General features: G+C 36.0%; 1 protein-coding gene across 2 annotated transcripts in view; it reads left to right on the top strand.

Annotated features, from left to right (window-relative positions):
- The window catches only part of ZNF385D (zinc finger protein 385D), a 426,799-nt gene that overhangs the window by 114,193 nt on the left and 290,417 nt on the right, over window positions 1–22,189 (top strand). The window lies entirely within an intron of this gene.

Genomic DNA, 22,189 nt, shown 5'->3' with positions numbered 1-22,189 from the left:
GTCTTCTTTTCTGCAGGCTGAAGAGTCCTCGTTCCTTCAGCCTCTCCTTGTATGAGAGATGCTCCAGTTCCTTCTGAAAAACTGAGTTCTGTCACTGTTATTTGAAAGCGTATACATTGAAATGCAAGTTTCTCTTTGTCACTTACAAATGTAAGTTTTAGTATTCGGCATTTGAGCTTAATTAATTTTCCTAACATTTAATAAGTTCATTTAAATGAGTCTTATCTTGACGGTTAATTACAGGGAATTTATAGCTGTCTTGACATTTCTCATACACCGATGATTAGAATCAAATCACTTACAAACTTATATACACCTTTAATTTGTTTGCTTATGAATTGTTTGTTCATCCCCTTTCATGGCAAGAAACCACTATAACAGTAGGGACGGTGAGTACTCAGTATGTTGCTGCATGAATTATTTTACATCAATTTCTAAACTGGAAAATTATCTGATAATCTGGCAGATACTTCAACCTGATTCTAATAAAGTTGGTAAACTTTAGCGGCTGAACAGCGCTTCTTGGCCAGTTCAGATGCAGGTGTGGAATATGAGGCACTGCTCTTTCCTGACTTGCTGAAAATCATGCCGTGAGCTGCTGGCAGCCAGAACTGCAATAAAGGATATCGGCTTCACATTCCAGTTATTGCGGCTTACCTTTCTTCTGACTTTTATAGTCCAAATCTGACAAGTAATTCCAGTATCAATCTCTCTTCAGATACTCACTTAAACACTGCTGGAGTACATATGCAATGCAAGAGCTGTCAATAGTTGATTGAGAAACTAATTTATATCACTATGGTGGGAATGATGTGGAGATATATATGTATATATGGATGTATGGATATATGCATTCAGTCCTCCATTTATATTTCCAATATTAATCCATCAAATGCTATTGGTATTTTACTTCAATAGCTTAGTTGGTTATACTGAGAAGAGCTCTTTATTGTTTCAGTTTGCTATCGGCATGCTTTGAAAACTTCGATACCAAAAAATTCTGTAAAGCAGCTGTGAATCTAAATGACTATTTTATCCATCAGTTTTACTTCAGAGTAGCCTCACTGCATACGGACAAAACCAATGCCTTGCTGAATATTTCTGTAATTGCGTTGTAATAGTAATAATAGCATCACCTGAAATATTTTGCTTTGAAACTTTTTTCAGATCCATCAGAGTAAAGAATTGAAGTCCTCTTTAGAAAAAGTGTGGTGCATCTCTTTTTCTACCCATGGATCTCTGACCAGAAGGAAATACTTACTTGTTCTCATTTTTTCAAAAGCAATATTGCAAAACTTAATTTGTTCGGAGAATCTTTATTCTTTAATCAATTCTCTCTGCTAATAATTTCTGATTCTTTGTTGTAATATATATTGTCTAAAACTTCATCTTTGTATCAGATCTGCTGTCATCAAATCCTGAAGAGAACTGTTCTTAAATTGATTTATTTCTAACATTGCAAATGGGAAACTCGACTACGCTTTTTTTTTGCCAAACCTCTCCACAGTTGTCGTTTGTGAAGATATGTGCATGTCCGCTGAACTTTATTTTTCTGTAGATTTCACTTAGAGGTCATTTGAGTTTTGATTTTCTTACTAATTTGTGAAGAATAAACTTAAGGAGGGGGTTTTAGATGGGGAAAAAGAATCATTTGAATCCTCATCAAAACAACTTGAAATCCAAATACCTTAAAATAGCTCCACAGAGAACAAGGATGGAAATTTACAGCTTCAGCTTTCTTCATGATACTTAATTTATTACATGTAAAGAGAAGGTTATGAACTGGAAATTGTGCAACCTTTCAGCACCAGGCAAAATCATAAATTATTCTGCTCATGTGAAGTATAGTTGAGTTCATTAAATACTGAAGCATATATGCCGAAAAGTTTTGCTCAGGTACTCAGCTCATATGAAGAAGTAGTAGTTCCATTCATTTCTTCCATCAGTTACACTGATTTCTGGTGAGAATCTTTTGATGTTTCACATAAGTGTCTGTGACTAGCAGTATTTTTTTTTTTTCATGTCTTCACTTTTGTCTAGCCCATCTAACTGTAATAAATGGAAGGATTTAATAAACCATCTGCAGCTACTATTAATATCATTCTTCAGTATATGTATTTCCATAAGCAACTGATAACAGCTGCTTGAGCAAAGCACTTTTTCATTTACTTCTTTTGTATCTAATTTTACAGTACCATTTCTTTTTTGTTGTTGTTGAGTGTAATTTTAAGAAAGGCTTTTCAAAATATCCAATGAGATATTAGAACTTAAAATACTTAGTATGCACTCCATGTCATTTATTTAAAAACATCACAGAGTTTTTAGTTTAATGGTATTTCTGGCAGTAGCTTATTAAAAGTTTACATAGTATATATCTGAAATCTCCCTTGTTTTCTTTTAATTATATGCAAGTGTGCTCTTCACTTTTGACAAATTAAAAAAAAATTATTGAAAAAGTTGTACTCTGTACTTTATTGAAAGATTTAGAAATACTGTTCTGTTTTATCATTGTTCTGTCAACAGTTATATAGTGTCTTCACGCCTTGACTATAACTTGATATGTGATATTTATACCTCAGTAGCAGAAAAGATTTATGGTTAAATAAATATAGCTTATACAAATTTTAAACCTACCTAGCATTCGATGATTAAAGATTATTGCTATGGATGATATATTTATATGAAGAGGAAAAGGATTTTTTTTCCCCCAATTTGAATTTGTCTCCTGTTATGCAGGAAATAAATTAATGTTTTTAAAGCTTGGGATATGTATGTGAGAAAGCAGCAAAAGTCCATGACCTTTATAGAAACAGTTAACTGAAAATTATGATGCTGCTTCTATATAGTGTTTGGACTAATAGAGTGTATTTGACTCCATTACTTTTTAGAATGATGTTGTAGTTTTCTTTCAAATCTTTGGTTGGCTAGGCATTTAGGGTACAGTGGTGTCAGTGAATTTTTATGCTGATATAGGAATCCACAAAAGAAAAACAGATTTTACTGCAGTGTTGACAAGTACAGGGCACAAGGAAAAGTAAAAGTTCTCTGCAAATTAAAATCTTTTCAGCAGTGACACTGATTCTATAGCCAGGGTTTCTTTTGTTTCCTCTAACTGAAACAACATTTGCTTAATCTAATAGACTTCAAAAGGTGTTGGTTGGTTGTCATTACAAATAGTAGTAAATACAGAGTTTTCTGTCCTTTTTTTTAAAAAAAAACACCCTAAGATTTGGAGATAGTTTTATCGATATATTTTCTATTTACATTATATTAAGGAATAATGCACAAGTTAATCAAAAAATTAATAAATTGGATAATTACAGAGGCTGACTAAGATCTTGGTCTTCCAAATTGATTCATGAGTGAAGCGCTTAGTAATACGAAATACAGTAAATCCAGGCTTTTCTCTCTCTCTGTGAGCTGGTTTGGAAGGTCTGCAAGTCAGTCTGTTTATCTTTTTGCCTTTGTGTCTCACTGCTTGGCCAGACAATTATTTACAGATCATCTAATGTTCATAGTGTTTTTTTTCCTTCTGACATTGAGGAATTAATACATAGTTCACTGCTTTGAAAAGTCTACTCTGGAAGGCAAAAAAAAAAAAAAAAAAAAAATCGAACAACCAGATCGCTTTCTGAGTAGGCTTTACGAAGATGGTTTTAGCATAGGACTGTGCAACCTCTAGCCTGTGATCTAAGACAAGCCATATATTTAGAGATAATCTCTCTTTTTAGTATATGAAACCTTTAATGGTGATTCTGTTTAGTGAGCACAATGTAACACCTGAGTATATTTATTCTCTGAAAAACATATGTGATAATGGCATTGCAAAGGATTTATTTTCCATTATAGGCTTGTCTGTTATCTTGACAGCTGGATTTTTGTTCTATGATTTTCTGTTACCTTCAGCTTTATCACTGGGTAAGACTAGCCCTAAATCAGTATTAGCGATGTGGATGTACAAACCCATAGAAAACAAGCAGGCAAGACATTTATATGTAGGTCAGTAATTTCCAAAATGAATACTCTGGGCTGCATATTCTGCTAAATAACTTTAAATGGCAGCATTACAAACAAGTTTGGGGAGGGAGAGAAGGCCGGATTTTACAGCCGTTTTTGCAGGACACAGCCGTACCTGTGACAGGCGTTGTTCTGCTTCAGCTGAGGAAGCAGTCCCTGCTGCTTTTCTCTTGCCATTGGTAAGAAAGATTCTGCATTTAGTACTTACTTAACAAATTTTGATTGCTAGATCAGAGAGAAGAGAATGCAAGTTCCTCTGAAGTTATGTTGGCTGTGGTCATCACAGGAGAACTTGTTTCTCTCGGAGAACCAGCTACTGCGGCTAGAAACCTCCTTGAATGCATCACCAGATACCGTGATTTTTCTTGCCGTAATCATAATTACAACTAGTGAACAATCACAGAGTAGCAAGAATTGCTTGTTTATCCTAAATACGCCTTATACTGTTGTTTGTTAGACATTAGCCTGTAGTGCTTTTTCTAGGAGAACGAATGACTTGGGGGATTGAGCTGAATGTCTTGGGGATTTACAGATGTATTATATTAAGGTACCAGCCAGACTACATTAAAATGAAAAACAAGTCAAGCTAGTTTTTGACAGCTGAAGTGCTTAACCGTTCTGTCTTTTAGTCCTATTATTTGAAAGGATCAAAAGAAGTTTGATAGTCTGAAACTTAGCACTATGTTGTTTTAAGGATAATCTGTTTACATGTCACCTACAGCCAACTAACCTATGACAAAACAGGAGGGAAAAAGTCCATAATTCTTACAGTATAGAAGCAAATGTGGAAGTTTTGTTATTTGAATTTAAACATGCTTATGTAATTGATAGCTATTTATTAATGTAAATAAAACAAAAACAGATTTAATTTGCTGCAATACTTGCAGCAGCAGTCTAATTATGGAAGAGTAGATGCATTCCCAGAGGAAAAGGTAACAGCTTGGAAGTGATATCTTGGCTCTGTTCTAACTTTGTGGAGCTAAAATGCTAAGCCTCCCAGAAAGAGAATCTTTGAAGTCCCATATGCTAATAATTTCTGGACATTACTATTCTTGATGACAAAGGAATCTGATAACCTTTTCTGGAAAAAATTGTCATCTTGTTTTAACAAAGATCTCTTATCAGTAGTTCTGAGTGGACAAGTTCATGTGAGTCCACATGTTCTTGCACCCATCCACAAAAATCTACCTTGGGTTATTTTATTCATAATACATTTTTGTGAATATGATGTTACTACTTGCCTCACCAAATTTCAAGGATGACATAAGATTTAATATTGCAATTACAGTAGCCTGGTCAAGTGTTCTATTTTGTTCACTAGAAATGACTTTTATGTAATACCTGCTCTAAGGATTGTGGAAATAGATGTATAAACAAATACAGAATTTCTCTTTCTGTAGTCATATTTTAATTTCCTGGCAGGACTCATAGTTTGCTGTTCCTGTAACATGCTTCTAACCTTCTATTGAAATTCTTATCTCATAATGGCTTTAAGAAAAGAATTTTATGAAATAGGCTACATTTACATGTTTGCTATGCTGTGAAAATCCTGTTAACATATTTGGGGGATCAAAATATATGTATGCAAGAACTAATTTTTTTGTGTAGCTAACAGAATTGTATGTCAGCATTCTCAAAAGTAGCACTTAGTTGAAAAACAAATGAACAAAACCTCCTGATTTTGAGTTAAAATGGTTATCTGCAAACGTTCCCAGAATATTTCTTACTCTGTCACAGCAGTATATATTTGATACATTATGCAAAAAAAAGCAGGCTAAAAAATTGAACTCAAAAGTATAATTTTGAAAGCTGAGAGGAACTCCTTGCCAAACTGGTTTGCTTGGTTTGTTTTTCCTAACATTTTCAGTAGGACAACCATGTACAAGCTATGTCATGATTTACAAGAAATCACTTAGTGCTTTCTTTCCTGGGAACACTTGAAAGGTTTTACTAGATTATCACTTGCTCTGTGCATTTGAAGGTGTTTTCAGTGTTGCTGTTTATGCCACAGAATAACATCTATCATGGGTGCTGCTAGTAGGTAATGAAGACATTCATTTTAGGCAAATACATTTTTCTGTGAAATTCAGTTTTGAAATGACTTCAAGAAATCAGTAAAGGAATCAGAATTAAATCTGAAGAGTTGCCCGAATTGTTTGCAGTCTCCTGATAGCCTTCTTGATTATAATATTGTTTATAAACTAGAACTGAATGTTCACTTGTGTTTCTCAACTAAGTTCAGCACTTAATAAATGCAGATTCACCAAAGTTTGAAGTAAATGTTACCGTTCCTTTTAGCTGCAACTCCAAATTTAATTAAATGCAGGTGCAAGACTGAGTAATAATTTCAACACTCTGTTCCCACACAGCAAACCCACATGTCACTTATGAGACACGTTTGATGTCTCATATGGTTTCCTGTCTCTTTGTGGGAAATGTTTTCGTTAGGAATTGTTGTCTTATGGAGAACCAGCTGAGCTTCAACATCTGCAGTAGGCTGCAATCTGTTGTCCAGTGCTAGAAATCTGATTTCCATTTCTGAAAGGACAAAAGATTAGTCTCTTTGTAAATGCTGTCCCTGAGTAAATGCTTTAAGAGGCAGATTTTCAAAGTACAGAATTCAAACTTCCTTGGGACTAATATGTTTCCTCCTTCCCTTTCATAATTTTCTAACTCTGCCTTCCTCCCTCCCCATTTCCAGTCTTTAAAAGTGGATAGAATTCCTCATGCAGTTCATTGGGGATTTTTGAATTATTTTTGAAGCGCGAATAGAAGATGCTTAGATCAAATCACTGAGTAATTTTTTTTATATGGAAATTGGAAATTGGTTTAGTCTGTAGCACTTTACATAATTTGCTATGAATTTTTGAAATTCTTTATATATCAATGAGAAATTCTTGATTAGATTTTTTTTTTTGGAAGCCTGTGTATGCAGAAAATTATGTGCAGATCTTACGTTTTCTGTGAGTTAGAAATATTTCTGCTGAATTTGACAACTCTTTTTTTCTGTTTTAGATTATTCTACAAACTGAGATAATCGACTTTTTGGTCAAAGCTGTCATTCTTAGTATTACAGTTAATACTGTATCCTGCATTTTGACAAATTTTGTGAAATGCAGAATTTCACATTTTATATATGTTTATATTTATATGAATGTGTAATGCGTGTATATCTCTATACACACACATATATACATACATATGTGTGTATATATATACATGTGCACAGTGCCCCAACTGTGGATTATGCCAAAATGGAACAAGAAAATTAGCACACTGAATAACTGTTCCTAAATCTGCAGTTGTGACATGCTCGCGGTATCTAAGTTATGATCAAAATATCCTGTACCTTTGCAGCTGTTAGTCATTACACAGCCTACACAAATGGCTTAAAATGAGTCAGTCCAGCCCAGATGTTCTCTCTTTGAACAATGGCATAATTAGATCTATTTCTGTCGTGTTAGAAACTTTAATTTCCAAAGCAGTTTTAAAAATATTTCCAAATCTGCATGGTATCTGAGAGTTGCTTTAATGTTCTGGATTGACAATAAAATTGTCTTGTGACTGAAGAACATATCACTTTTTTCTACCTGTAGTGCCACCCAGTTATTCGTGTTTTTCTAATATACTGGAAAATGCTTTATCATTTGTAACTCTAAGGATGATTTATTGCTTTGATCACAATATTTAAATGTTGGTTCATAAAACATTTTAATTTAATTTCAGTGCATTGCAGTAATTATAATGTCATGTTCTTAACGGTGATTTTACTTTTGTTTTGTTAAATGGCTCAGTACTTTCATACTTTTTCTTTCCAATGTCGTTCAGTAAAAACTACTTCCAAACTCTTACAGTGTCTATCTGTCTTTTAACAAATGTGCTCTTCTGCAAGAGGCAAAACTGCAATTGAGTGTTTTTACCTGATGCTTATAAAAAGTGATCTCATTCTGCACTACTTCTGGTGGTTTGTGACAGGTACATACTATACGATCTAGTGAAGGGACTAAAACAGTATTTGTCTTCTACTTACTCTAAATTTACAATCTTTTATATAAATACAACTGTGTTTTGTACCTTACTTTAGAATTATTATTAAGCCTTAAATTTTATTCAAAGGCATTTAGCCTTTACATTTATGTTTTGACTATGCTCGATCATTTGTAGCTTATTTTTGTCATACATGGTTTTAAAAAGCTATACTTCTAGCTTTTCTTTTGTGGATAGAAATATAATGAATGTTTAAACACTTGGATAGATTACTTAACCATCATAACCATTTGCACAGTTCTGATAAATACATTCTGTTTTGCTATTGATTTGTTATTCCCTGTAATACTTCGAGAAGCTGAATTTAAAGAAGAGAAATTTATTGATTTCTCTAAAGCAATTGCAGCTATGTAGCTTATTTCTGGACGAGTAACTGAAGCAAAGAACACAGCCTGATTGTGCTGCGTTGTGTTGTGGTAACCATGGGTAAGAAAAGGAGGAGAGTGTGGAATAGCTGAGACTTGACTTGGTGCTCCTGGAAGGTGGTAAGATGGTTTGAGAGAGTAGTGGAGATGACTTTCATACTGAAGTATCTGAGGGAAGATTTGGCCACTGATGCCCACCTCCAGAATAGTTTTCAAACACTACCTTCTCCTAAAAATCTGTGGGTTCAGTAATAATGTGGATGCAGAGTTGAACACTTATTGTAATTAATAGTCTTAGTTGGCAGCTGGCTGCTTTTATGAAATCCCCCCATGTCACGGCTTTTTAATTAACCATTAGATCTTGGTGGAAATGATATAGTCTCACAGGTTTGATAGTACCACTTTTTCTCCTGTTAATTATTTGGTATCCGTGAGAGGGCACTGTAGCACATACTACTGATGTTGATATGACTGGAGAGACTAAAAAGAAAAATGTATCTTTAAAGAAGCATAGCTTTAAGATAGCTGAAGATAAAGCTGCAAAGTATCTTACGCTATTTCATTCCCAAACCAAAGCAAACTATTTTTATTTCTTTACAAATATGAACAAGTCTAAGTATGCAGAGACTTCAGGCATTTAATGTTAATACAGACTATACAGTGATTAATAAAAGAAAACAATAAAACTGAAATACTGCCTCTTTTGTATTACTGGACACTTAAATCTATATTCAGGCACATATATAACCGGCTCATCATCAAAAATGTCAAGTTTAGGAGAAAATTTACATTTATTGGAATGAAAGAAGTCAAAAGAATGTATCAAATACCTTTCTTTCTTTCTTTTCTTTTCTTTTTTTTTCTAGCTCATTAATAGGCTAAATAAAACAGTGACTTTAACCCTACCTTGTTCTTCTTGAATCCAGGGCAATGGTGTTAAAAAGCAGAAGCTAAAAATGTGACCCCAGAAGTTTAAATTCTAGTAGCAGTTGCAGAAGCAGTTTTCCTCTATGGGCAAATTAAGCCTAATAGCATGCCCCCCACAAGGCGTAAGCCATCTTCATAGCTTGGGGTGGGGGAGCTTGAAAGGGTTCTGCTGAGGAGCAGTTGAAGCCAGGACCATTTTTTTTCCTGTGGATTTCCTGTATCAGTTCCCCAGAGAAAATGTTAAAGTGCTGAAGCTTAAAGACTTCCGAGTTTTTGAGAGTTGGGATGATATCTAGTATCAGAGTCTTATTTGTGCACCAGCCCAACTCTTTCACCTGTTTCAATTTCCAATTTATCATAGGAGAACTGTAATGGATTTTTAAAGTTTGAAGATAGATCTGAGCTCTTACTGTCTAAAAGGAAATTCACAATTCAGTTAGAAAGATATTGCAGATGCTGAATTGTTGGAGAATTGGCCATAGTGTTTTGGATGGCTTTTATTGAGTGGTTTTTATAAATCTTGTAGACCTGTAATTTTACACATTCAACTATGCCCTGTAGTATGAAGTTGAAATCTGTGTGAAAATATTGAAAATTGTGTTATTATTCCATTTAGTCTGACTTTAATAAAAATACCTTATTGGTACCATCAGACTCACAGTCCTTTTGCAGACTGAGTAAACTTCTGTCATGAAAGTACAGGGATCATTTAATAGCCTTTGAAGAGGTGAAATGCAGTATCTGCTTTTGTAGTGTGCAATGCCACTCTAATGCCATTTCCGCAGTGCACCTAGACATCTGTTTAATTTTCTCTATGTAATTGTATTAATTGAGGCTAACAGGGGAGTATTTCAAGTGATCATCTGAAAAGTCTAAAATACTCTGTTACTGCACCTCAGTGTAATATGATAGGTATTTCTTCTTATAAAATAGCTAATTTATATTAAATGTTGCTAGCAAATGTATTTTTCCAGAACTATTGTTCTAGAAGGCCCTGAATACTGCCGATTCACAGTGTGTTTCAAAGCCATCTAAGATGCGCCAGTGGGAGGAGGTTCGCGCGCTGATTTGGAATTGGAATTTGTTATCCCATAGGGAGCGACTAGGGCCGGATGGTTGCATTTCCCCATGGTACGATGTTTCCCCCACGGCTGGGGACCCCGCAGGCTGAGGGCTGCCCACGTTCCCTGCGACCAGAAGGGTGCTGAGATGCTCCGCAGCTGTTTGCCCAGTCTGGGTGATGGGAGCTCGTGTGGGAGCTGCTGGAGGAGCACAAGAGTTTTGGGCCTTGCAGCACTGGCTTGCTGAGGGATTTATTCCGTTACCTTCTTGTAGGTTTAAACTTACTCTTTTTGTTTCATCTTTCTTAATGCTAGTTCTCATTTAATGAGGGCTGGGGAGGTTGGGGGGTGTTTATTTTTGTTTCTTTCTAGAGTCCCCGAATTAGTTTTCCTTTTGATTTCTATGAGCTGTTACTCTATAGCAAATATGGAGGAGCAGTTGACCATGACTGGCAGAAATCTAGTAAGAACTGGATTTCTGTATTGCTGGCCGTATGCCTCTGTGGAGGGGGATACTCAAGAGTCATTCTGCCAGTGCTGCTGGAGGGCTTTTGAAATTATAGCAAAATGTTCTCAGGAAAGCTGGTGAATTTCCATGGGAATTTGATGAGCTTCAGCAAATCAGACATTTCTGTGAGAAATTCAGTAAATCAGGCAAGATATCTTTAGATGTCCTTTGCATTTGATGCCTTATTCTTTGAGATGTTTGGGCATATTAAAGAATCTTTTAAAGGGAAAGATGAGATGATTGCAGTTCCACAGTTCACAAATTAAAAAAATAATGCTGAAGGCTTTGGTGTATAATATGGTTTAAGACTATATGTAATACAGCTTAAGAAAGTGGAGTAGAATGAAGCCATTCTACAAAGTTAGAGGTTCCAATATACCAGTAATTAGGCAATTTTAATGGAGGGATGTAGGATGAATTGCTCATAATGTTTGTAATACTCTTCATGGATCATTTTGTCTAACTTGTCTGCAGAACTGAAGAGCAGCCTGTTGACAAGTCATGTGTAGAGCCACATAGCTTAGCAGTATTTGCCAGACAGAAAAAATAAGTGAAGGATGTTTTACGTATGTATGTGTGTGTTTGCTTGTTTTAAGCATGAAGGGATTTAATGCCAGAATTACTTTATTCTGGTTAAAAGAAATTGGACTGAGTGTCCCTAATGAGACATTGGGAATCTATGGTATGGTGTTGAAACCAAGATCGTGACTAGTAGCACTTCACACCATGTCTGTGGAAGCAGTTAGGTTTTCAAAAAAGGATGTTATGCAGAAGGTCACATCTTTGCCTTCCATCAAGATTCTTGTACAATACCCAAAGTCATCTATATTTTTAAAATTAGTATAAACTGTTAACTGTACCTGGAGCCTGGTAGCTGCTTTAGAAACTGTTGCTTCAGTTCCTGTTTTAGAAACAATTTTGTCTATAGTTACAGGGTCTCTGAATCATGCTACCATACACAAAGGAGTTCACATGTCTACTTCCAGTTGATTGAGCTGAAAATATTGTATAACAATTTGTTTCACACAAATAATTTAGTTCCTCTGTCCTGGCCTGCTGGATACCTCTCTATTTCAACTGACCTTTAGGATTTATTTATAAAATAAGTTCCTGGATTTAGTATCATTTCAGCTATATAATGAAACCAATAATTTCCCCTAGTTAAAAGGCTTTGTGAAGATTTTGATGAAAATGAAAAGCCTAGAGATAAAATCATGTCTCTATTAATTGAAATCTCACTTCAGTTATTCAAATTGTGGTGCTACACCCACATCTAAACTGGATAAGCATATTATTTTTACAGATGCCAGCAAAACCCCTTTGTTCTCATTAGCTTTGGGAGAGATTTGTAAATTTGTTGCATCTTTGAAAAATAGTCTAGTTTGATTACTTAGAGTGTAAATGTTGACCCCAAATTCTGCCAAATTTAGAATGTTTATGTATTTCATATGTTGAAAACCACACTTTCTTTCTCAACAATTGTAAAGTCCATAGTTGTCACCTAATTGTTATTATACTCAATATATTTTGGCTACATGTGAAGTGTAGGGGAATCTGGATGGTTTATGGTGACTCCTGCAAACAGAGAAGATTTGATTCCAGTGGGTGAGAGTTTCTTGCAGTCAGAAGACTGGAGATCTCACAGTTCCTGAGTCCCACTTCAGAAGGTACTTTCCATCTATGACATAGTTCAGACTTGCTGAGTTATGCCAGTGACAGGGTGTGCAAGGGGTTCCTTTCACATACGGTGAAGAACTAAATGTAGAATAGGCTATTCTTCGATCAACCTTCTTCACCCCTTCCTGTCCTATATGATCCTCATATTTTCTACTCTAGTATAATCCAGTATGATTTTGTCCTTTTAGTAACTGTTCTATTTCTACATTAGATATGTAGATTTTTGTATTTAAAGAAGGCTTCAGGGTGCCTACTGCATATCTACAAATTAAACACAGTAATACAGCTTTTTTGTGATAAACATTTATTTAAGCTTAGGGATTTCTTAGTACAACTGACAAATACTTTCACCTTTCCCTTTCTTCATTCTCTAGCCAAATGATTGAGAAAATAATTTTCCCACAGAAATACTACAGAGTAATTTGATGTATTGGTTTTCTCATCATTGCTTTATCAAATTGCTTGGTTTCCTAAGTGTGAAGAATAATGGTGTTTCTTCTTTGTGTTAAGTTTTAAAAGCTCTTTTTATTCAAATGAAATAAATTTCCTTTTGATTCCTACTAGGAGGTGGGAGGAAGTTAAGCTCGTAGTGGTCAGCATGCACTCTGACTTCACCTCTAGTTTTGTGTCATGATTTATGATATTAACATGTGGATTCAACACAATTATTTGCTATACTATGTGATTGTATTCCACATCCACTGCAATGCCACTGTTTGGCTTCTGCACTTCTGTGCTGTATGATGTCTCACAGAGCCATGGGATTGAGCTGCAACAGCAAGCTCAGCCTGCTGGAGGGCTGGCAGAAGTGAAGCCATCAGCTTTCCAGGGCAAGTGAGGTGTGCTGTGAGTGCTGAATGCATGTTGTCATCTGATGATGATTCCAACAGCCAAAATAACATAGAGGACTAAAGCATTAAATCTCCTAGTTAAGAGAGGGCAGCTGAATTGACTTGGATAAGTTCCCTGGCAGTGCACTCTTTAAAGAAGCTCCAGAGAGTAGAGTTAACACAGCCACCTTGCTTTTTTGCGGAAGTTTCTTTGGAGACACTAGAAATAAAATATTCCTTAATTAATTTTCAAGGATAAAATTGATGGTATATTTAGTTTATTTGACTCTGTTTCATGATCTTTACATCAACATTTGCCAAGGGGAGTGCAACTAGGAAAGACAATTACAGCCAAATATCGGCATAAATAAGAATCATTTCAACAAAATCTTAAATTCTTATTTGTGGGCACACAAATGCCTTTCATTTTGATGCTAAAGGTATTCTTGAATGGGAAGCCTTATGGGAACCCTCAGAGAAGGGTATCTCAGCATTTGCCTCTCTTTTGAAAAGGTACAGAATTGATACTAAAAAGAAATGTTGATATCAAATATTTTTGTAATCTACTGCAACATTATTGCTTATTAAATGATTACAGTGACAGACATCTTTGCCATGGATGATCTTATGTGAGGAAAATTATGAATTCATCTGTTTTGAAGTTGCTCTGTGACTTTCCATTGTTGTTACAGACACGGTGGTTATGACCATTGATGATTCTATGAAGCCCCTCTGTAGAGTATTAAAATATTTTGTGGTAGATGGAGTAAGTGACAGTCTTCATGAATAAATTGTCAATTTACAAGGCATTTGGTTATCAATCTTGGTTTACAAAGTTGAAATTGTGTAATTTAGTTAAAGGATTAGGAATACTTTATAAATAATACTTCAGACTTTTGTACATTCTCTGACCAATGATATCCATAATAAGTCCGTAAGAGAAAGCAGGCTACATTTTTTCCCTCTTAATAACTGTACATAAGATTCTTTGTTTGAAGCCTGCCTTTATTGCTTATAATGACATGCCAGAGCATAACAAGCTCTCCACTTAACTGTAATACCAGAAACAATGATCAGCTGAAGTCAGACATAAATTCTTTGAAGTCTAATTTTGATTCTGGTATTTCTTAGTGACTTAATATATGCTTGTCCATAAAAACTAATTGAAGCTTACTAATGATGTAAAAACCCAGGGGTCCCTGAAGTTTTTAATCAGTATAAAATCATTGCAACTAATCTATTGTAAAAATGTCTCTCAATATGTTGATTAGTTTTAATTTAATTTATATGATCGTTCTGGGCTCATGCAAGAGTGGGAAAAAGGAGTAGCTTGCAACAAGTGCTGCAAAAGTAGTAATTACTCAGTATTACTAGGAGCCTTGGTGTAAAAAGAGAGACTTAAATCCAGTCAAAAGGACTAGAAGGTGAACATGTGCAGGCTGGCTCGGAAGCAACCTAAAGCAGGCATTCTCTGTACTGCCTCACGCTATCATTGCAGCAAAAGTGCTTGGCAGAATTTAAAGCTCTGATTGTTTTTAAGGTGTTGACACGCTGTAAAGTAATAGATTTGCAGCATGTATGAATTTCTAGGTCACAAAGTTAACTTTAAAAGTTCATAAAGGCCAGCTGCTGACAATTTGTCCTCTGCCTCATGGCATGATACCCATATGACACTACCTCGAGTTTCATGAGCTCGTATTTTGTTTTGTTTTCCCACAGGGCTTTGCCTTGTTCAGTGCAATAGTATTAATGATGCTCAGATTTGAAAAGAAACTAAAAGCTGTTACTGTTTTTGGCCTTTTATGTTACAATATTGTAAAATTTACACCTTTAGTAATATAGAACAGGCATTTTTAAAGTCCAAACTTAATGACAACATCATGATCAAAACACCTCTGTTTTTCACCTTTAACTTGCTTTAACATGTATCATAATTTATTTTTTATCTGGGAGCTTACAGTAAAAATGAAGAAATCAGTTATAAATTCTGGACATAGTTCATTGTGTTAGCTTCCGAAAGACCCATTACATTTCACTGTGTTCAATTTGCAGTATAAGAATATTAAGTGGATCTTCGATGTAGTGATTTTTCAGCTGTTATGATGCACTGGGTCAACAAAGCTTGATTTCAGTGTTAACTAAGACCCAGATCCAGCTTAGTAATTAAAGATGTTATGAGGAAAACATAATGGGCTTGACTGTGCACCAGATATCCTTCTGTTGACTTTGCGAAGTGTTGGCGCAATTTGTGCTTGCAGTTGACAAAGCAAGAGATGATTTACAGCTGAATTTTCTTGAGGAGCAGATGGAAGGCATCAGGAGGAATCAGAATGGGTTTAATAGAGCATATCCATGCACACTGCACTCCTACTGTGTTTCTTTGTGGCAGTAGAAGTGGTCGTAGGAGCTGAAAGCTTCGATTGATTCTTCCTGCCCAAACACTTCCAGGGAAGAAGCCCCAGTAAGCTACTGAGAGAAACTTTCCTAGACAGCTGAGAAGGCTGTATTCAGATTCATGTTCGTTACCAGTCTCAGCTGACTGTTCTCTTAGTTTTGACATCACTTTTGTTCTACCCTCCTGCATATTTACTGGCTACCAACTCCAGTCCTATTAATAGGACATCCTCTATTGAACTACAATGATCTTAAAGAAGAGCTAGAATCTAGAGAGAAAAATACATATAAAATCTTTTGGAATCACAAATGTCTCCTTCCCTCCTATGGGAAACTTTATGCTTCTCTATCCTGTATCTCAACATGGACTTTTAAAGCGTGAGACTTCTGCACTGTGGGGCACAAATAAGAGAGGCAGACCAACCAGGTCTTAAAAAAGTTAAAACGTCATGCAAAATAATTCTTGGATTTTCAGAAATAAATCTCAAGCATTTTGCAAGAAGACTAATATTTACACAATTTCCCATGGGTTACATTTTCAACTTGTTAAGGAACATAAAAAAAATAAATGTAACTTTTAGGATTAGACTAGTATTTAACAGTATAGGGTACTGCACTTCAGACCTCGTTATTCATATGTCCATAAGGCTAATGTCATTTGAGACTTAAGGGTTAAAATTGTGGTTTCATGACCAGCTATAGCCTGTGAAAGGCAGGAGCCAAAAATCTGGATGCCCAATTTAATACCTGATCACATTACATTTGTTACATATTTCCTAAAAAACAGATAAAAGGTTGGCAAGATGTGCCAGACTGGCAACTCTGAAATGGTATTTATCTATCAAATGAGAACACTTCTGACAACTGAAATTCAAAATTTATCTTGCTGCCTAAAAACTGAATCTAGTGGGAGTCATTGCAAAATATAGGGCTGTAACTTCATCTTCAGGTGAGTAAACCCTTGTTTTTTCTGCAAAGGTTAACAAAATCATGCATTGCATATGTCAGAGAAGGCATAGCTACATGGAAAATGTTGAAGTCCTGTGATGAAAGAGCCCCTGGATTATTCTTGTGCACATAATTGGTGTACTCTGAAGCTGAATAAAAGACTAGGCGTTAGCTGTACCTTGCTTGCCAACCCATGCCATCTTCCCCAAGTCACTGGAGAAATGGATCATTCAAGTTCTTTAATGTTTTGCTTCTGGTAGGACTTCTCATGTAATATCTTTAAATTTTAGGACGAAAGGGGAGAATGGATGGGAGACTGAACAAGCCTATTGTTTTTCTGTACAGCCTGACACTTCTGAGCTTGGTAGTGTGAAGAGCATGACAAAATTCCAGTGTAGATGGCTCACTGCAGCCTTTCCTTTGCTTGCCAGGAATTTAAGAATAAATGTGAGAATTTGGATGTGTAGGTGTGAGAGAGTGTTTGTAACCTCTTTCTTGTGCTAGTATATTTTTAACATTTCAGTTTCTTTAATGACAGAAAAGTGTTACCAATTTTGGCCTAGAATATTTGACTTAATTTTATGTATTCTAGTGACTTCAGGATGCTTTTAGCTCAGGCTCTTGAGCTCCAGTTTTGTGCATGCCTTGTTAGCTATATTTTCATCTTGAATAGCATGACAGACTCTGAATGTGATACAAAGTGATTATGGGAACAATCTTTGATGTAAGCTGGCTTCTGATCCATCAAAGTTATTGTAGGTGAGGACTGTTTTCAATGGGTGATGAGAAAATGTCTGGACCATGCATTGCACTTTGAGCACCCTGTGACTGTGAGGAACCTGCTGCTGTGCTTTTGGATTTGAACAACGGCTTAGAGTTTTCTATCCCATCAGATCTAAGCAGGGTAATACACAAAACTGAAGGAGGAGATGTTTCTCTCTCTGATATTACCCGAGCAGCTAAGGTTTGAAAGAAGTTCAGAGGAACCTTTAAGATTGTACTTTTAACCATGAATGACTGAGATGTGTAGATAATGTGAACTTTATTATTTATTAGCTCTACCTTCATTAAAGAAAGTTTTATATTAAATTTAATTTTGCTTTTTCTCAGTTGGATTTTAAATGAATACTAATTCCTACTTAAGAGTCTGATAAAGCACATTCCAGCATCCTTAAGATTTCAGCCTTAGATTTGCTAGCACTGTGGAACTGCCCACGGGTTGTCTGGACTAAAAAAATGATGTTTGGGGAAATGGAAAAGAAGCAGCAGATTTAAATCGGAAATTAGCTTTGTAATTTGGCTGTAATCAAAGAAAAAACATCTTTTTTTTTTTTTTTTTTTTTTTTTTTTTTAATTTTCCAGAAATACTGGCTTTTCTATAAAGACTGGCTGCTTCTCCCAGAACTGTAGCAACTTCAAAGGGTCTGTCGGCATTAGCACAGCTTGGGTAGAAAACAGCCAGCAGGATGCTGAATATTTGTACAGCCTTTCTAATTCCACAAGAGACTAAACACATTTGCTCTTTTATATGCAAATATGAGAGATGATGGTATAAAATGAAAGAAAAGAATAATACAAAATGCATTCTTCATGTATTTTGTATTGAATATATCAAATTATTGCTAGTCATAATTGAATACAAGTGCAAGACTGAATGCAAGATTATTAGTTGAATTCAAACTTGAATGATTAGATACAATTGAATAGTTTGTAGTTTGAAGACAATCAGACTACCTGTTATTTTCACTTCTTTTTTTAGTTTAACAATATCAAGCAGTAGACTGTATCTTCATATTATAGTACCGAAATTGTTAGAGTATTACTTGAAGCCTATTAGAATTATATATAAATAAATTTCAGATAGAAATTTCCTTTGATCACTGCCTGAGAAAGAATTTGTGAGCCATTCTGGGAGCACAACAGGAGAGAAAAATAACTGTTGAGACTTTAATGGCTCCATTGTAAGAGCATCTGCAAGTAGAAAAGTAAATTTGTCAGAGATAGTACCCTTGCTGAGGAGAAGCAATCTGAAGTGGCTCAATGAATATTCTTTTCTTCATGTTCTACTGTTAAATTGGTACAACTCTCAGCACACTACCTCTCTTGCAATTTCAATTTGCTTTATGTAGCTTTAGTTTTAGGTGAATGCTGCAAATGTTTTGGGGAAAAAACAATGCAAGCATGATGGCAGTGGAGATTACCTTGAACTGCCAGGAAAGCAAAGAAATAGCTGGCACTCAGTAGTGCGCTTGGTTTGCCTGCTCACTTTTATGCCTGTGGGCCGAGGGCTTATGTGCTGGTTTCAGTGTATTCCAGAATTCCATAATTCCAGGAAAAGGCAATCGGAAGCTTTAGTATCTCTGAGTGTTGAGACTGGTTAAGTATAGCACTGGAGAAGCCCAAACGTTACCGCTTTGGTTACAGAAGGAAGTCTTACAAGCAAGATGGATTTCAGAAAACTATAAATTTTACCTTCCTCTTTTAGAAATAGTGGAGGATAATTTAGGTTTTATAACCTAAGAGATCAAAAGTAAGATCTTTCGGTGTCTGAACCAAAAAAGCAGTGTAGTTTTACCAGTTATGTGGATGAGCTTTTGAAGGAGAACACCATAATAAGCCTTTCACTTCTGCACAGTGTTGTTATTCAGTTATAGTTGATGTTTTGTGTGCTATCTGCCTAAGTAATGATTTCTCTTGATTAAGTACAGTTTTATTTTCTATGTGAAAAGTGAGAGATCTGAGTTAGCTCATTAGCTCCTCTGTCATGGTTATCTGATATAGTGCATCTGAACTCCTTATAGTCTTTCAAATATTGTCTCCGAGCATGTGAGTGAAGTAGGAAAGTAGAAGTAGGAAAAGTCTCCTCTGTTCTACAGGTAGTGGAGTGAGACACGAAGAAATTAAGAACTAGATCCTCAGTGGTGTCCCACTGATTTCACAGGAAATTAGGCACTTAAATATGTTTCTGAAACTGGCCATAAGTAGCTTAAAGTCCATAGTAGACTACTGATGCAAACCTCAGTCTTCCAAATCCTGACCTATTTCCCTGACTTACTGTTCTTCTGGGGAACTTTTAAAGTTTTTATTTTGTCTCATCTTTCTCAGAGACAAAGGCAAAAAGGAAAGCCTTAATAGTAGGTCTAGTGCAAGTGTTTTGTGCTAGGGGAGGAGGGAGAAAGAAGGTCTTTCATAATCCATCCTCCTCTTTTAAGCAGTATTTTTTTTTCTTCATAGTAACCAAAATGATAGTTTTTTGCTAAAGACAGTTTTTGGAGACCCTTCTTTGACAGTTCATTTGACTTATGCATCAGGGCAATGCATTGCCAGTGGTTAATATACTGAGTATTTCTGTGACCGTGAAGCAACCTTCTATAAATACGTTACAGCAGTTGTACATGGCTGTCTGAAGAAGGCTGTCTATGAAGATTTATTTGCAAATGTCCTTATGCCCTTTCTTTAACAAGCAGCTTTCAAAGGCTGTTCATAGTTTTGGCAGAGCTGTGAGCTTTCTCTCAGGGCTACTCAGATGTCAGAGAACAGGTGACTTGCATACTGCTTTGTTTATAAATTACAAGGTAACTACATTGTCACTCCAGTATATATTTAGACCCATCCTCGCTGAGCATGTTGCTATCGATTTTCAGTTCCTTTAAGTATGCTTTGATGTTTTTTAAATTTGGAGACCTCAGGAGTAATCTCATTATGTTTAAACTGTTGTTTACAAACAAAGCTTCTCTCTTTTCACACTTTTCCATTGTATGTCGTATGTATTCTCTGAGGAGGATGATTTTCCTATATTCACTTGAAATAATGATCACTAATTATTGCCCTGTTAGTAAAGCAGAACTCTCAAAGGCTGCTAACAAATGATATGTGCAAAAACATGTTAGAAATCACAAAGCATCTTCTCTGTCCAAGGAAATGAATGCCTTGTCTCCTGGTACATGGAACAGAAGAGCCACTGAAGAACTGGTTATATTAGAAATATTTTTTTGTTTTAAAATCTGAATTAGTCGGATAGAAACTTTGGAAAGCTGCATAATGATCTGCACAGTTTTATGGCTCACTGATGGAAAGAACTTGGCTTGTAGTATACATGGCTTAATTCTCTGTTGGAATCATCTGCTTGGTTTAGCTGAAATTATGCCAGTGGATAATTTGGCCCCTGATATTCCAGGAAACAGGAAAATGGATGCTGAAACCCTCTTGTGTCACTGAACTGTAACCAAATATCCCTTATTACGTAATGTAAGAGGGGAGCATTTTTTCAAGGAATGTTGTCTCTAGTTCCAAGGTCAGGCAAACTGTGTCTTTTTATATTCATGTACAAGTCAAAACTTATTTCATTAAAAAAGTTAAGGTTATTTGAACACTACATGAGTGAGGGATAAATCAGAAAGTTGAACAAAATAATTAAACAGGAATAAAAAACAAGATGCCAACAAGAGAGCAGACCTGAAAAATGGCGTTCCTTACAGTCACCGGAGAGCTCAGATGCTTGCTGAGGGCTTGTCCAGCTCCAGAATTTCTTGCTTTCTCCTTTAGTTGTTCAGCAGTACATTGATTTTCTTCCTTGCTTAGCCATTGACCTCACTCGTATGGTCATGGCTCCTTTCCATCCTGTGATTAACTGCACTGCTTTTGATCTGGTTATGCACAAGTCACGTTCTCCTCAGGAAACGTGTCGTGCACATCCAGGAGAAAGCACTCTATAGTCCCTTCCTCTTTCCGCGTATGAGGACCTGGGCCTACCATGGTGGGTATTCCTTTACTCTTTATTGTTGGCAGAAGCATCAGAAGCCAAAATAGGCAGGAGCAGTCCAATAGCCTCAGTAGTTTTTTTTTCTGGATGGCAATGATCCTTCTCGGCAGATGCATCTGCCTGGGAGATTCCAGTCAACTCTGCAAAGTGTTTTATAGCTCTTCTCCCTTTCTACGATTCCAGGAGACAGGAGGCCGTGAGAATGCAAATTGCTTCTGAGAGTGCCACAAGGGCACAGAGTGCTGAAGCCACGTAGCAGCATTCAGGAATGTAATCTTAAAACAGGAGCACACGTTGCTTCTGTGTACACTAGTGCCGGCTGAGGTGCAATCGTGAGAGCTCAGGGTGTCAGAGATTCCCAGACTCCTGCGTTGTTTGGAATTGCTTCCGTTTCCTGTTCAGAGACAGGCTGCCTTGTCCCATGAGCACAGATTGTCATTATCCTGCTATCTATTTATACCATATCTGTGATAACAGAATGCCGAATGGAAAACAGCTACTATGTTGGAGCACTAGGTTTTAAAATGGCCTAAGACATGTTACTGATGCTTTCAGAAATCTGATGGAAAACAACAACACACTTCTTTCTATTGAGAAAGTCGCTCTCCCAAGACTATCAAAGTCCCTGGACAAAATATTAAAAATAATAGCAT

The sequence above is a fragment of the Rhea pennata genome, chromosome 2 (assembly GCF_028389875.1).
Source record: "Rhea pennata isolate bPtePen1 chromosome 2, bPtePen1.pri, whole genome shotgun sequence".
Taxonomy (NCBI): domain Eukaryota; kingdom Metazoa; phylum Chordata; class Aves; order Rheiformes; family Rheidae; genus Rhea; species Rhea pennata.
This window is presented reverse-complemented; position numbering and strand designations above follow the sequence as displayed.